The sequence below is a fragment of the Euphorbia lathyris genome, chromosome 6 (assembly GCF_963576675.1).
Source record: "Euphorbia lathyris chromosome 6, ddEupLath1.1, whole genome shotgun sequence".
In the NCBI taxonomy this organism is placed as follows: Eukaryota; Viridiplantae; Streptophyta; class Magnoliopsida; order Malpighiales; family Euphorbiaceae; genus Euphorbia; species Euphorbia lathyris.
In genome coordinates this window covers 43,070,474-43,087,453 of record NC_088915.1, presented here as the reverse complement: position 1 = coordinate 43,087,453, position 16,980 = coordinate 43,070,474, and positions in this window count along the sequence as shown.

Here is a 16,980-nt window from a genome sequence, read left to right as displayed (position 1 = left end):
GCGGTTAACAGGACAAGTGTATCCTATCGCAACAAGTAATACAGTGCTAAGCACAGGATCGAACCACAAGGACTATTTATCACAACTAGTCGGCCCAAGGTAGGAACACAATTGTTCGAAAGGGTAAATATGTGGTAGAATGATTAAAGAGGCTAATTTCTAAAATAAAAGATAAAAACGTTTGACAGGGAAGAATTCGAATTAATTGATGACACAATCTAAGATGGGGATTCCCTTAATTGGATCCCATGTATGATTTACTGGGATTTAGTTTCATATCATAATGATAATTGACGGTAACCACCTAATTAACCACGTGGAGATTGTTAATCTCATGTAGTCTATTCACATGCATTTGGTTGACGGCTTGATTAGGCATATAACCTAGGGCATGCAAAGCATTAGGGTCTGTGGTGATTAAGGCTAAAGCCGTAGCCCAGCCACTAGCCCGCACTCCTAGTGGTCTCTAGCGAGGTCAAATTATGCTAATTCGGATTAGGTAATTCCTTGGTCAGGTATCTACCTATCTGCAATCCTAAATTTGTCAGACTCAAGGCATTAGGTTCTGCTATGTCAGGCTAGTTGATCATCATCGAATCTCATTCTAGCAATCATCCTATCTCTGACAAATCTAGACATTAAGCTCACATAATCTAATCAATTGGAAACAATCCAGTAAACTAAATCCCTAATCATACATGGTTACGCAATCAATTCATCCCCATCCCAGATTGGATGGGGATTAGTTCATAGTTAAATTAAACAAGCAACTATAACACGCATTATAAGCCTGAATCATCATTAATTCAAATAAGCAAAAAGCAAGAGACAGAGTAAGGAATTAGGAATATAAAACCCGATTTCGTCTGATTCTGATTACAAATCGGGAGAGCCACTATCCTATATCAATCTTTCCCCCAAGCTAAGAGTTGTTACAATAGAAGTAAAACAATAAAATTGAATACAAGGAAAGAGAGAGAGAAGAACAAAAAGGAAAAAGGAAGAACCCTAACAAAGATGACATCCTTTTCTATTTATAGTGCAGGCTTAGTTAGGGGTAGTTTGGGCAATTTGCAGGTTGAAATTCGCGCCTAAGGAGTGAGGAAACGCTGGGAAATTGCTTCCAGCGTTTCGTCTCGTCGAGACAAGAAGTATCTCGACGAGACAAGAGGGTGTCTCGACGAGACACTAGGCGTCTCGTCGAGACACCACGCGATAGTTCCTTTTTGGGAACCATCGGCCCGCCTCGTCTCGTCGAGACGGGCAGTGTCTCGACGAGACGAGGGCCTGTCTCGACGAGACATGCACTGTCCCGGTGAGACAGGCACCAAATTGGGGCTGAGTCCGGGTTTTTTCCTTTGTTTTGGTCCCTGGACTTCCGAAATATGCTCCGACGGTCCCTGAATTGTCCGGAGGTGCTCCACAAGGCACGGGTCTGGTTCGAAAATGCTCAAACAGTCCCAAAACACCTGAAAATACAGAAAATGCCATAAATAATGGAAATTACTGATTTTGACTGAAAGATAGCAAAATGATACTGAAATTGAATGGAAATAAAGCAAAAACGAACTAAAACATTCCTAAAAACCCTATATAAATGGGAGCTATCAACCTCCCCACACTTGAATCTTGCTTGTCCGCAAGCAAGAAAGAATCAAAGGCAATGAAAACTCAACAAATAGCTCCCGTACACAGACAAAGATCCACTGCACTTTTATCATCTATACTGTCTCAGACTACTCAAGTTACAATTAAAAACAAAGTGAACCTCAGATAAATCTCCAAAACTGATTAATTAGTTTTATCAACCAACACTTTGCGAAAACGAAAAGGCGAGGACTATGATTGCTAGCTCACAGGTGGTCGCTCTTGCACTCAAGTGTTTGGGTGAAATATGAATTTGGCAAACGCTCTACAGTCTACTGCACAAAATGGTCACGTTGGAATTGCATCATCCATCCAGTCGAAATTACACATCACAATCAAACAAGATTGTAGGTCTTCAAAGGGTTGTAACATAGGCTAAGGTTTGGGGGTAGGAAAAAGGGAATTTAGGCAAAAAGTTAACGACTCAACTAGCTGGAATATTTTTGCAAAAATTGGCACTTTTCCCACTATATGTGAGATAGAAGCTCAAGGTTGATTTATTTCAGTTTGGGAAGTAATTAAAGAATGCCTTTTATCATTTCCTCTGTAATTTATTCGGTTCAATTTTTGAACCATATATATTTCTTTTCTTTTCTTTGGAGATAGAGGGGACAAAGGGTCAATTTGAATTGGTTACTTCTTCTATTTAGAATTACAACCTTTCAATGGTAGATAATGGAAATTTGAAGGATGTGTGCCTAAGGATTTTCTAACCTAAATTTAGTCAATTAACTTGGGTGAGAAAGGGTATTTAGGAAGGCTAAGGGCTTGTAACAAGGTTGATCAAAGAAAAGGGGTAAATAAGGATCAAAGGGGCTTATCTAGTGGAATTGGTAAGGGATTTTGGCTTATCAAAGAATAGGCTAAGTTCACAAAGGGCTAAACCTAGGTTGCCTAATCATTTCAAGTTCGATTATAACACAATATTCAACCAGTATTGGATGCAATTCCTATGAGCATAATGACAATAACTGTAATCCCACACCTAAGAGATCAATTGTTCCTAAAAATGAGTCTAAAATATTGACCTTTAGGCTCTAGCTCACAATTTAGGGGTTATTTGCAACAATCCTAGCCTCACCTAACGAAACGTTCCATGTCAATCTTAGTTAAATAACACTCTTTGGAGACTCAAATGTTGTTCACAAGTTTTTGCATGCATCGATTTCAACTGAGCTTTCAGACTTTCAAAGCACAATTTCAACTGTAATGTCAGGATTGCTAGATGCATCAAAAATCAACTGCCTAAGATTCTTTTTATTTCTAACTACTGAAAGCGAAATATTGAAAGCAAAAGCTAAACATGCCACAAAACACAAATACAAATAGTGGCATAAAAATAGTGGCATAAAACAGGCAATTAGTACATATACAGAATGTCCTATCCTATTGCCTCTTCCCCCACACTAAATCATGCATTTAATTCCAAAAGATGCATATTTATGAAATTGAACAGTAAGTGAAAGAAAAGAGATAGGATAGGAAAAACTCCCTCAGGGGGCCTCTATGTAACACAGTGTTTCCACTACGCCCAAGTTATCTTCATAAATTTTCAGACGCTGCCCGTTGACCTTGAAAGGGGCATTGTGGCCGTCTGTGATCTCGACTGCTCCGGAGGAGAATAACTGGGTGACCTCAAACGGTCCATACCACCTCGACTTCAGCTTACCAGGGAATAATCGCTGCCTGGAGTTGTACAGTAAAACCTTATCCCCTACCTCAAAGTGGCGTTTGATTATTCTCTTGTCATGCCATCTTTTCGTCCTCTCCTTGTAGATCCGTGAATTCTCATAAGCACTGAGCCTAAACTCTTCCAGGGCATCAAGCTGCAATAACCGTTTCTCACCTGCAACTCGTGTATCAAAGTTTAGAAAATGGGTAGCCCAGTAGGCTTTATGTTCGAGTTCTACAGGGAGATGACATGCCTTACCGTAAACTAGCCTGAATGGGGACATGCCAATTGGTGTTTTGAACGCTGTCCTATATGCCCACAAGGCATCATCTAATTTGAGTGACCAATTATGCCTAGAGGAATTTACTGTTTTTTCAAGAATGGTTTTGATCTCTCTATTTGACACTTCAACTTGACCACTGGTCTGGGGATGATACGGGGTAGCCACTTTATGAGTGACCCCGTATTTATGCAGGACCTGTTTAAAAGCTTGGTTACAAAAATGAGACCCGTCGTCGCTAATAATGGTGCGGGGGGTGCCAAACCGTGTGAAGATATTCTTTTGTAAGAATCGGATGACAGCCCGCGCATCATTACTAGGCAGGGCTACAGCCTCCACCCATTTAGAAACGTAGTCCATGGCTACAAGGATGTACTCGTTATTGAACGACTTCGGGAAAGGTCCCATAAAGTCTATCCCCCAAACATCAAAGATTTCACAGACTAAAATTGGTTTCATAGGCATGGCATGTCTCTGTGAAACGTTACCAGTTCGTTGACACTTATCACAGTTTTTAACAAAATTAAAAGCGTCATGGAAGATTGTGGGCCAATAGAACCCACTCTGGAGTACCTTAGCTGCAGTTCTGTCCGTGCCATGGTGGCCACCTACCTCTTTAGAATGACAGAATGCGACGGAAGCTACCTCCTCCTCAGGAATGCACCGACGGATGATGTTGTCGCCACAAACCTTGAATAGGTAGGGATCATCCCAGAGGTACTGCTTTGCGTCGTGCAGGAACTTCCTCCTCTGCTGGTAAGAGAGGTCTGGAGGGATCAGCTTTCCTACAAGGAAATTAGCAAAATCGGCAAACCAAGGGACATGTCTAATTGACAGTAAGTGCTCGTCGGGGAATGACTCCTGGATGTCTGCATCGGTGACTGTATCCACCTCCTCTTGTTCCAATCTAAAAAGATGGTCAGCAACCATATTTTCAACTCCCTTCTTATCTCGTATCTCCAGATCAAACTCCTGCAGTAATAGAATCCACCTAAGGAGTCTAGGTTTGGCATCCTGTTTTGAAAACAAATACCTCAATGCAGCATGGTCAGTGTAAACAATAACTTTTGAAAGCACCAAATATGAACGAAACTTGTCAAGTGCAAAAATCACAGCTAATAACTCTTTTTCTGTGGTGGTATAATTTAATTGAGCGTCATTCAGAGTTTTACTAGCATATGAAATCGGTCTGCAAATTTTATCCACTTTCTGACCTAAGCAAGCACCTACAGCTGTGTCACTGGCATCACACATTAGCTCGAATGGTAAATCCCAGTTGGGACTAACCATTATGGGAGCTTTAATCAATTTCTCTTTTAAAGTGTTAAAAGATTCTAGACATTCAGGTGTGAAAACAAAATTGGCATCCTTCAGCAACAATTGGGTCATAGGCCTGGCAATTTTAGAAAAATCCTTAATAAAGCGCCTATAAAAACCAGCGTGGCCTAAAAAACTCCTAACTGCTTTGACATTGGAAGGGGGAGGTAGTTTTTCAATGACCTCAACTTTAGCAGGGTCTACCTCAATCCCTTTTCGTGATACCTTATGCCCTAAAACTATACACTCAGTGACCATAAACTGACACTTTTCCCAGTTTAGGACTAGGTCGGTTTCCTCACATCTTTGCAGCATTAATCCCAAGTTATGCAAACAGCTATCAAAAGTGGTACCAAAAACAGAAAAATCATCCATAAAGACCTCCATGAATTTTTCTATCATATCAGAAAATATAGCTGTCATACACCTCTGAAACGTAGCAGGTGCATTGCATAACCCGAATGGCATCCGTCTATATGCAAATGTCCCAAAAGGGCAAGTGAAAGTGGTCTTTTCCTGATCGTCAGGATCCACTGATATTTGCATGTAGCCCGAATACCCATCCACACAACAGAAGAAAAACTTACCTGTCATGCGTTCAAGCATTTGATCAATGAACGGAAGAGGGAAATGATCCTTCCTGGTGGCGTCGTTCAGTTTCCTATAGTCCACGCACATTCGCCACCCAGTGGTTTTCCGCACCGGGATTAGTTCATTCTTCTCATTCAATGTCACTGTTGTGCCCCCCTTCTTCGGCACCATATGCACGGGACTCACCCACTGGCTGTCAAAGATTGGATAGATCATCCCTGCATCAAGCAACTTAATTACCTCAGCCTTCACTACTTCCTTCATTTTTGGGTTGAGTCTTCTCTGTGGTTGAGCAGTCGGCTTCACCTTATCCTCCATATAGAGCCGGTGTTCACAAAGAGACGGGCTGATTCCCTTGATGTCCGACATTTGCCATCCAAACGCTCCCTTGTGCTTCCTCAGCACCTCCACCAAGCGATCTTCCTCAGGACCTGTAAGTTCAGCCGAAATAATCACAGGTAAGTGTAAAGGAGGTGCCAAGAACACGTATTTTAAATGGGCAGGTAAGGGTTTGAGGTCGAGGGTCGGCGGTTCTTCAATCGAGGTCTTAGGCCTTGTCTTTGTTTCTCTGTCCAGGAGTTCATCGTGCTGGGCCCAATGACAACCCTCTTTACCTTCTACCTCGGTCTCCAAATCCAATGGCTCCTCATCTAGTTCAATACTCAGGTTCCGTTCTTCAGTTTCCTGGAAAACATTCTCAACCAAAGAGTCAGTTACGCTCAGAAAATTACAACATTCATCATCAACAGGAAATTTCATAGATTTTAGAATGTTGAATTCCACTTCCTCGTTTTGAAGCCTGAGAATCAGTTTGCCTCCCTCAACATCAATCAGTGTTCGTCCAGTGGCGAGAAAAGGCCTCCCTAACAAGATCGGGACTTGATCATCTTCTTCAATGTCCATGATCACGAAGTCAGCTGGGAAGATGAACTGATCTACCTTGACCAAAAGGTCTTCTACCGCTCCAACCGGACGCCTTATAGACCTGTCAGCCAACTGAATTGTGACTGACGTAGGCTTTGGGTCTCCCATTCCTAATTTCCTGTAAACAGACAACGGCATAAGATTTATGCTTGCACCAAGATCACATAAAGCACGTTTAAAATGAACCTTGCCTATTGTACAGGGAATGCTAAAACTACCAGGATCTTTAGATTTTTTAGGTAACGGATTTGTTAGCATGGCAGAACATTCCTGGCTTAGCATTACAATCTCATGATCTCCTAGTTTTCTCTTTTTAGAGATCAGCTCTTTTAAAAATTTTCCATACACAGGCATATTCTCAAGAAGTTCAAGAAACGGGAGGTTAATCTTGATTTTCTTAAACATATTTAACATTTTGGAACAATCCTTGTCTAACTTAGCTCTCCTAGAAGTAGGATAAGGCAAGGTAACCTGTGTTGGTGGTACATCAGTTTCAGTAATCGGAGTTGGATCAGAAACACTTACCTGTGGAGCAGACGGGGTAGAGATATTACCAGGAATGGGGTCTGCCTTGTCTTGCTGAGGCACAAAGGCTGGTGCGCTTACTTGTGTTCCGCTCCTAAGCGTGATTGCTCGTGCTTCCTCTTCTACCAATTTACTGACCTGTGTTTGAAGCCTTTGGCAGAAAGCTTCATTGTGTGCCAATCTTCCTTCTATGGCACTCAGGCTCTCTCTCTCAGGACATCTATACTTCTCTCCCATTCAGTCTCAGAACCTGATCCTCGATGTCTGTCCTGCTGCCAATGCATGCCATTTGACCCATATTGTTTTAGATAATGGATATGTTCAAGTACAATCGGGCACTCCACGTTCTTGTGCCCTCCGCTGCACACCTCACAGCTTGCTACTGGTTCCGATGATTTCAGGTGAGTTTCCAGTAGATCTACTTTTTCTGTAAGCGCTGCTATCTGATGATTTGATTCTAAAAATATTCCAGGGAACTCTTTGGCTGTTGTGCCTTTTCTTGGAGCCGGCTTCTCAACTTGCCAACATGCGCTTCGTTCAGCTAATTCTTTCATCAGATTGTATGCTTGAACTGCAGTCTTGTTGAATAGATTTCCTCCCGCTGCTGCATCCAGAAAGGCATGGCTGACAGGAGATATTCCTGAGTAGAACATGTCAACAAGCTGGTACCGCTGGTAACCATGGTGGGGGCACCGTCTTAACAACTTCTGGAACCTCTCCCAGGCTAGATGCAAGTTCTCACTGTCGGACTGCCTAAACGAGGTGGTGTCGCTTCTGAATTGTGCAGTCTTTGACGGAGGGAAGTACTTTGCTAGAAACGCTGATACTGTAGTGTCCCAGTCAGTGAGAGACCCTGGCTCAATGGATTGTAGCCATTCTGCAGCTTCTTCTTTCAAAGAAAATCTAAACAGCTTCTGGAAGATCTGTTCAGATGCGACGTCTTCACACTTGAAAGTGCTGCAGTATTCCATGAATTTGTCAAGATGTGAGTTAGGATCTTCGTAGTAATCCCCACCGAACTGTCCCGAGTTCTGGATCATCTGAATCATTGTTGGTCTGATTTCAAATGACATTGCTGTTATTGTCGGATCGAGAATGCCAGAGGTGCTTATAGGCCGCTTTTCCCTCAACAGCTCCATGACCGACGGATCTTCGGCCATTGTGTCACCCTTTTACGTCCTGCAAGAACAATATCAGCTTAAGAATCAAAATGCAATGATGAGTAATTCCCAAAATCTCGGTTCTTGGAATTCCAAACAATTATATAAACCTATCACCAAAAGTAAACTAGTTATAAACAAAAATAGTCCCCGGCAACGGCGCCAAAAACTTGATGCTCGTAAAATATATAGCGGTTAACAGGACAAGTGTATCCTATCGCAGCAAGTAATATAATGTTAAGCACAGGATCGAACCACAAGGACTATTTATCACAACTAGTCGGCCCAAGGTAGGAACACAATTGTTCGGAAGGGTAAATATGTGGTAGAATGATTAAAGAGGCTAATTTCTAAAATAAAAGATAAAAACGTTTGACAGGGAAGAATTCGAATTAATTGATGACACAATCTAAGATGGGGATTCCCTTAATTGGATCCCATGTATGATTTACTGGGATTTAGTTTCATATCATAATGATAATTGACGGTAACCACCTAATTAACCACGTGGAGATTGTTAGTCTCCTGTAGTCTATTCACATGCATTTGGTTGACGGCTTGATTAGGCATATAACCTAGGGCATGCAAAGCATTAGGGTCTGTGGTGATTAAGGCTAAAGCCGTAGCCCAGCCACTAGCCCGCACTCCTAGTGGTCTCTAGCGAGGTCAGATTATGCTAATTCGGATTAGGTAATTCCTTGGTCAGGTATCTACCTATCTGCAATCCTAAATTTGTCAGACTCAAGGCATTAGGTTCTGCTATGCCAGGCTAGTTGATCATCATCGAATCTCATTCTAGCAATCATCCTATCTCTGACAAATCTAGACATTAAGCTCACATAATCTAATCAATTGGAAACAATCTAGTAAACTAAATCCCTAATCATACATGGTTACGCAATCAATTCATCCCCATCCCAGATTGGATGGGGATTAGTTCATAGTTAAATTAAACAAGCAACTATAACACGCATTATAAGCCTAAATCGTCATTAATTCAAATAAGCAAAAAGCAAGAGACAGAGTAAGGAATTAGGAATATAAAACCCGATTTCGTCTGATTCTGATTACAAATCGGGAGAGCCACTATCCTATATCAATCTTTCCCCCAAGCTAAGAGCTGTTACAATGGAAGTAAAACAATAAAATTGAATACAAGGAAAGAGAGAGAGAAGAACAAAAAGGAAAAAGGAAGAACCCTAACAAAGATGACATCCTTTTCTATTTATAGTGCAGGCTTAGTTAGGGGTAGTTTGGGCAATTTGCAGGTTGAAATTCGCGCCTAAGGAGTGAGGAAACGCTGGAAAATTGCTTCCAGCGTTTCGTCTCGTCGAGACAAGAAGTATCTCGACGAGACAAGATGGTGTCTCGACGAGACACTAGGCATCTCGTCGAGACACCACGCGATAGTTCCTTTTTGGGAACCATCGGCCCGCCTCGTCTCGTCGAGACGGGCAGTGTCTCGACGAGACGAGGGCCTGTCTCGACGAGACATGCACTGTCCCGGCGAGACAGGCACTAAATTGGGGCTGAGTCCGGGTTTTTTCCTTTGTTTTGGTCCCTGGACTTCCGAAATATGCTCCGACGGTCACTGAATTGTCCGGAGGTGCTCCACAAGGCACGGGTCTGGTTCGAAAATGCTCAAACAGTCCCAAAACACCTGAAAATACAGAAAATGCCATAAATAATGGAAATTACTGATTTTGACTGAAAGATAGCAAAATGATACTGAAATTGAATGGAAATAAAGCAAAAACGAACTAAAACAATCCTAAAAACCCTATATAAATGGGAGCTATCAGCTTTATGAAGGAAAACTAAGACAAATGTGTGCAAGTGTAAATTCCAGCTAAAAGTCGTACAATTGCAAGGCTATACCGGTTGGGGGATCATGGTTTCGAAAGGGATTAAGAGTATGCACAATCATTCATTGGTTGTTTATCGACAAATGAGCGGACTTAGTCTCGCGTCCAAACAAAATATGCGTGACATGAGTTTGGCTCAAGCAAAATTGTGTGCTATTTTGGCGGCACTTCGGGAAAAGCATCCAACGGGCAACCCAACTAGAAAACATGTTTATAACTACAGTGATCAATTGAGGAAGATTGGTTTTGAAGGTAGAGATGTGGTGAGTCAATTTTTCCATTTAGCTATCGAGAACAAATATGCGCATTAGACGATTGTCGAGACGGATACTAGTGTGTTGATGCATATGTTTATGGCACATCTAGAGTCGGTGAAATTACTTCGAACCTACCACTGGTATATTGGCATGGATTAAACATACAAAACGAATAAGTACAAGATGCCATTTTTCGAAATTGTTGGGATGACTCCATATAACAACAACTTCAAGATAGTTGATGTGTATTTTACATATACATGCATGTGAAGGCAAATGTACCTTAATCGTGCATCAAGTAATAAAGTGAAAGTAGAGTATCGTTCCCACGAGGATAGTGATTATAAGTACTAATCTTTTTGCTTACTATCTGATTCGGGATATCACTTAGGCCCAGGAGGCCCAACAATGTCCAACCAGCGAATGGGCCAAGACGGCAGGAGGCCCGCAGGCCCAAGACAATCTGCTATATATAGGCCAATGAATGAAGAAGAAGAGGTCGGGTAACTCACTTCCTATCTCATTTACATTTGAATACTAAGCTCTCTAGAACGACTAACTGTCTTAATCGTCGGAGTGTTCGCAGGGACCGATCCCCGCACAGGGCCGACCCCCGAAAAGCCAGGCCTGCCCGACGGAGATCCAGATCACTATTCCGCATTCCCAGATTATTTGGTGCGGTGAGCATGGAATACAAGTGACTTCGGAGCTTCAAACAAAATGCAGACCCCGACTGAACCTGCCCTGAAGACAGTGCCGGAAATAAGAGCAACTAGCTCCATGACGAACGCCGAGCGTTCCACTCCGAACATTCCAATTTCCCCCAGAAACCTAGGGCCACTGATGGAGGAGGTGAGCCCTGAAGAAGAAGAGACTTACAACACCACTCAACTCCTTAGTGCAATCCAAGGTTTTCAGACGACCCAAGCTATTCATACGGCGGCTCAAATGAAGATCATAGACCAACAAAGGAGCTTGCAGGAGGAGAACGCTAAAATCTGGAAATACCTTAAAGAGGCGGCAAAAATGCAAAGAGAAGGGACTTTGCCAGGGGAGCCCGCGGGACCCGGGGTCCTCGCAGGAAGAGGAGTCGGGGCTGTCTTAGCCAGTGAGGGCGGTGCACGGTGCGAGGAGACAGCAGCCGCAAATAGCGAAGACTTATTGGAACTAAAGATCCAGCGTTTTCTTGACAAAAGGGCCCTCGGGGGCGTCATGGGAGGAAGCATCACCTCCAGCAAAACGCCACTAGTTCAAAGGATCATCGAGACAAGGTTCCCACGGGACTGGAAAGCTCCTCGACTATCCCAGTATACAGGGACCGAGGACCCGAACGACCATGTGGCATCATTCATGAGCACCATCAACTTATACTCGAAAGACGAAGACATAATGTGCAAGGTTTTTCCGACCACCCTCTCATCTAGTGCGCAAGAGTGGTATCGAGGACTTGCTCCAGAATCAATTGACTCATTTGATCTCCTAAATGATCTTTTCCTCTCCCGGTTTGTCGCAGCAACAAAGGTTAGGAAGATCAGTTCGGACCTCAACGGGCTTAAGCAGCGAGCAACTGAACCGCTGCGCAACTTTCTCTCAAGGTTTCACCATATGGCCTCACAGGTTAAAGGCCTCAACCTGGAGGTGGCTCATGACGCTCTAGCAAAAGGGACCTCATGCGAGCCTCTTAAGCAGAAATGTTTTCGAAAAATGCCAAGATCTTTCAAAGAGCTCATGACCATGGCGCAAACCTTTGTCAGATACGACGACTGTGACCGGCCCACAGGGTATGAAGAGTCAGATAGGTGATAGGGGTCAAAAACCCCTATCTTTGGGTACGGTTTTAGGATGGTTTTTAGGTTTATTTGGCTAATAAGCGAGCAATTCTCGCATTTAAATGCTTTTGTGTGAGTTAGTTAGAAATTGGAAACGTTCTATTTACTTTTCGTCGTTTAGGCTCGTTTTGTGATCAATTTAGGCAAATACGGCCGAAATAGCATGCATATTAGAATTCCGTTATCTTTTGAAGCTAATTGGTCCGTCAAAAGTCGCACCAAACGAAGCGTTTGCTCAAAATAAGCGATTGACGGATCAATTTGGCTTTTGGACTAATGTTTTCTGGAGTTTTTATGCTGTGCAGGTGTAAGTTCGGACGAAAAAGGGTATAGAAGTCACTCGGCACGGATCGAGCATGCTTCGGGCGAATTGAGCATCGGCGCGCAGCCCGGGCGCTGCTCAGCGAGCAGTCCAGGCACTGCCCAGGCACCGCCCAGGCACCGCCCAGGCACTGCCCAGGCACTGTGCCTGCTCGCCGAGCAGGCCGCCAGGCGCCTGCTCGGCGAGCAGACTTGCGGGAATTGGTCAAAAAGACCAATTCCGCCCCCACGAAGCCACGTTCGGCCCCATATCTTCCTACACCAACAAGGACACGAAATTAGGTCAAAACGAGACCCGAGACGCGACTATAAATAGGAATTTCCAATTGTAAATTAGATATCTTTTGTTTTTGTAATTAGCTTAGCTTCCACCTTGAGAAATCCTCTCCACCTCCTCCATAACCTTCAAACCTCCATTGAAGACACCTCCGAAGCTCCGTTCATCGAGGATTACTCAAGCTCCATCCTTAAATCCTAGAAAGACGCCTGCATTGGTAGACAGGTTCCCTGAAAGGGATTTTTCTTGTTTTATATTCTGTCTAGCCTCTGATACATGTTATGAATTCTAGGTTTATTGTAACTTCGTGACAATTCCTTCATTTTTGATATATAATATAGATTTTTTTTATTCAACTGTTTTGATGTTTTAATCTTTGTCTTACGCTTTGTCTGATTGGTTTAACTCATTCGATAATCCCAAAATTAGGTTGGCACATATTGCGAGCTGAATCTGACCTAGTCAGTGCCTATAGGATTGACGACCCTATAGAAGATTAAGCCCAAATTACTGAGCCTTAGAGCTAGTTTCGGCCTTACAAGGGAATCCCGAACTAGGGACTTTAGGAGGATAGGTCGGGTTAATCGCCTTGGACATAAGCGACTTAGTTTCAATTCAATTGCTTAAACACTCTATCATTGTTATCATCGTATTCCTTCATGTTCATTCAGTTAATTGCTTTGGTAAAAGATCAATTAGGGGTAGAGTAATTTAGTTAGGCTTAGAATAACTTAGCTAGAATTAGATAACTTAATTAGAATTAGTGTAATTCAACCTAGGAGTAGATTAATTAAACAAAACCAAACTCAAAACCCCCTAAGCCTAGATAACATTCGAGATCGAGTAGCTTGATACTTGCAGAAATAAATCCTGTGGACGATAACCTGGACTTAAACCGGAAATTTATTACTTGATAACGACGGGGTACACTTATCCCTTAGTGAGTTCCCATCTCTAACCCAGGTGGGGACGCATCAAGTTTGGGCGCTGGCGCCCAGCCCGCCGCTGGGCACTGCGCCCAGCCCGCCGCTGGGCACTGCGCCCAGCCCGCAGCTGGGCACTGCGCCAGCCTGCCGCTGGCCGCTGGGCACTACGCCCAGCACGCCGCTGGGCACTGCTGCCCAGCGGCGGTGCTCGGCCGCGATAAGGAATTTTTTCGAGATTTTTTTTTTAAATCCCGAACGAAGCTGAAATGAATAAAAAAAAAAAAAATTTGCCACCGCAAATCATCAAGCTTTTGCGATTGCGATAAAATCCGTAAGTTTTCTTCTCCACCCTAACTTTTTACACTCGTACTTCATGATTTATGATGCAATGTTGGAACTTATTGCATAATTTTAGTGTGAGGAGGAGGGGTAGACAAACTTACAAAAATTGTATAAATTTTTAATTTTCGTTGCGTCGTGTCTAGTTTAGGTTTGCGTTTTGGTGTTTTATTTTTGCTTTATTTATGTTTTTGCATGTTTAGGACCTAAAACCATGAACCTCCTTCGAATCTAAACTTCGTTATTTATCTTTGAGGGCTGAGAACCGAATCTAAAATTGCATGACAACTAGTTTAGGCGTAGGACACAACTCTTGTATCTGTAAAAGCATGAGCTACAGTTTGCATTTAGACCCTACTTTTGAAGAAATGCTAAAATCATTACTTAGGTAGATAACTTAAGAATTGAAGGCATGTGATATTAAACTTGAGTTTGGGGAAAACTAGTAAACACAAAATTGAAACCCAAAGAATTGCGAGCTGAATTTGAGCCTAAGAGCGAACATCAAAAAGCTCTTTTTCTTGACATTTTTGTGTGAATGCTTTGACTTGTGGAAGATTACAGATTTTGCACCTAATACTGTGTTGAACCTACATGCAATGATTTGAGATGATAAACGATGAATCAGCCTCATTAGAATTAACCCTTTTCTTTACCTTATTTTTTTCTTTTTCATCCACTCTAGGAAGCCCCTTTGAGCCGACATTTTTTTTGTAGTTTGTAGATCTTTCTTTCGTTCTAACCCGTTTTTGCGAACCACAATTTGGTTCGCTACTTAACCTTTGTTTTTGCAAAGCTCGAACTGAGCCTTTGTTTTCTTCTAGCGTTTTATCGTTGTTTATGGCATTATAGTAGCAAGCCAAAAGGCTAAGAAGTGAATGAGCATCACTATCCCAAAAGAAAAAAAAAAGAAAGGAAAAACAGAAAAAGGGAGAAAAAAAAGGGGAGAAAATAAAAGAAAAGAGACGAACAAAAGGGAAGAACTTCATTCCCCAGTTCCTAAAAATTTAAACGTCTCAAAAAGAAATCCAAAATAAGGGATGAATAAAAAGCTCAGTCACTTCATATTTGCTAAAGCCATTTAAACTCTGTTTTTATAACGCTAGAACGTTTTAACCATTGTTGTACCTTTAACCCTCTAACCACATTACAACCCCAATTAGAGGCTGTTTTTGATATCATCAGAGTCATATAGCATAGTAGAGGAACTCGGATGAACGTGCAAAATCAACGTAGTCCTAAGCAAGAATATAAGCCGAGAGTAAACACCTTAGCCACCAAAAATTGTGCGAATGAGTGAACTACCTATGGTGAGGTGTTTTACTTAGCGATCCCCTCAAGCTCGTTTAATTGAACATGTGTCCCTTTACTTAAAACTATGACCTATTGTAATTGAAATGCGGCTTTTGGATATCGTGTCTCTACTTTGTATTTCCGAATGCATGTAATTACAGATACTCGAAATTGTGTCAAGCACCTAGTCAAACTGGGAAGTTTTCTAGCTTGCTTGTGATGGCGGGTTTAGTTTTTTTAGTTTACTTGGGGACAAGTAAAGTTTTAAGTGCGAGGAGGTTTGATAGGGGTCAAAAACCCCTATCTTTGGGTACGGTTTTAGGACGGTTTTTAGGTTTATTTGGCTAATAAGCGAGCAATTCTCGCATTTAAATGCTTTTGTGTGAGTTAGTTAGAAATTGGAAACGTTCTATTTACTTTTCGTCGTTTAGGCTCGTTTTGTGATCAATTTAGGCAAATACGGCCGAAATAGCATGCATATTAGAATTCCGTTATCTTTTGAAGCTAATTGGTCCGTCAAAAGTCGCACCAAACGAAGCGTTTGCTCAAAATAAGCGATTGACGAATCAATTTGGCTTTTGGACTAATGTTTTCTGGAGTTTTTATGCGTGTGCAGGTGTAAGTTCGGACGAAAAAGGGTATAGAAGTCACTCGGCACGGATCGAGCATGCTTCGGGCGAATTGAGCATCGGCGCGCAGCCCGGGCGCTGCTCGGCGAGCAGGCCGCCAGGCGCCTGCTCGGCGAGGAGGAGCCTGCTCGGCGAGCAGGGGCCTGCTCGGCGAGCAGACTTGCGGGAATTGGTCAAAAAGACCAATTCCGCCCCCACGAAGCCACGTTCGGCCCCACATCTTCCTACACCAACAAGGACACAAAATTAGGTCAAAACGAGACCCGAGACGCGACTATAAATAGGAATTTCCAATTGTAAATTAGATATCTTTTGTTTTTGTAATTTTCTTATCTTCCACCTCGAGAAATCCTCTCCACCTCCTCTATAAACCTTCAAACCTCCATTGAAGACGCCTCCGAAGCTCCATTCACCGAGGATTGCTCGAGCTCCATCCTTAAGTCCTAGGAAGACGCCTGCATTGGTTGACAGGTTCCCTGAAAGGGATTTTTCTTCTTTTATAGCTTGTTTATCCTATGATACATGCTATGAATCTTAGGCTTATTGTAACTCCGTGACAATGTTCTCCATCTTTGATTAATATAATAGTTTTGTTTCTTCAATTGTTTTAATGCTTTGAATCTTTGTCTTACGCTTTGTTTGATTGGTTTAACTCATTCGATAATCCCAAAATCAAGTTAGCACACATTGCGAGCTGAATCTGACCTAGTCAGTGCCTATAGGATTGACGACCCTATAGAAGATTAAGCCCAAATTACTGAGCCTTAGAGCTAGTTTCGGCCTTACAAGGGAATCACGAACTAGGAACTTTAGGAGGATAGGTCGGGTTAATCGCCTCGAACACAAGTGACTTAGGTTTTAATTCAATTGTTTAAACAATCTATTTCCATTATCATCGTATCCCTCCATGATCCTTTAGATAATTGCATTGACAAAAGATCACTTAGGAGTAGTTTAACTTAATTAGGGGTAGAGTAATTTAGTTAGGTTTAGAATAACTTAGCTAGAATTAGATAACTTAGTCAGAATTAGATAATCTAGTTAGGATTAGTGCAATCCAACCTAGGAGTAGATTAATTAAACAAAACCAACTCAAACCCCTTAAGCCTAGATAACATCCGAGACTTA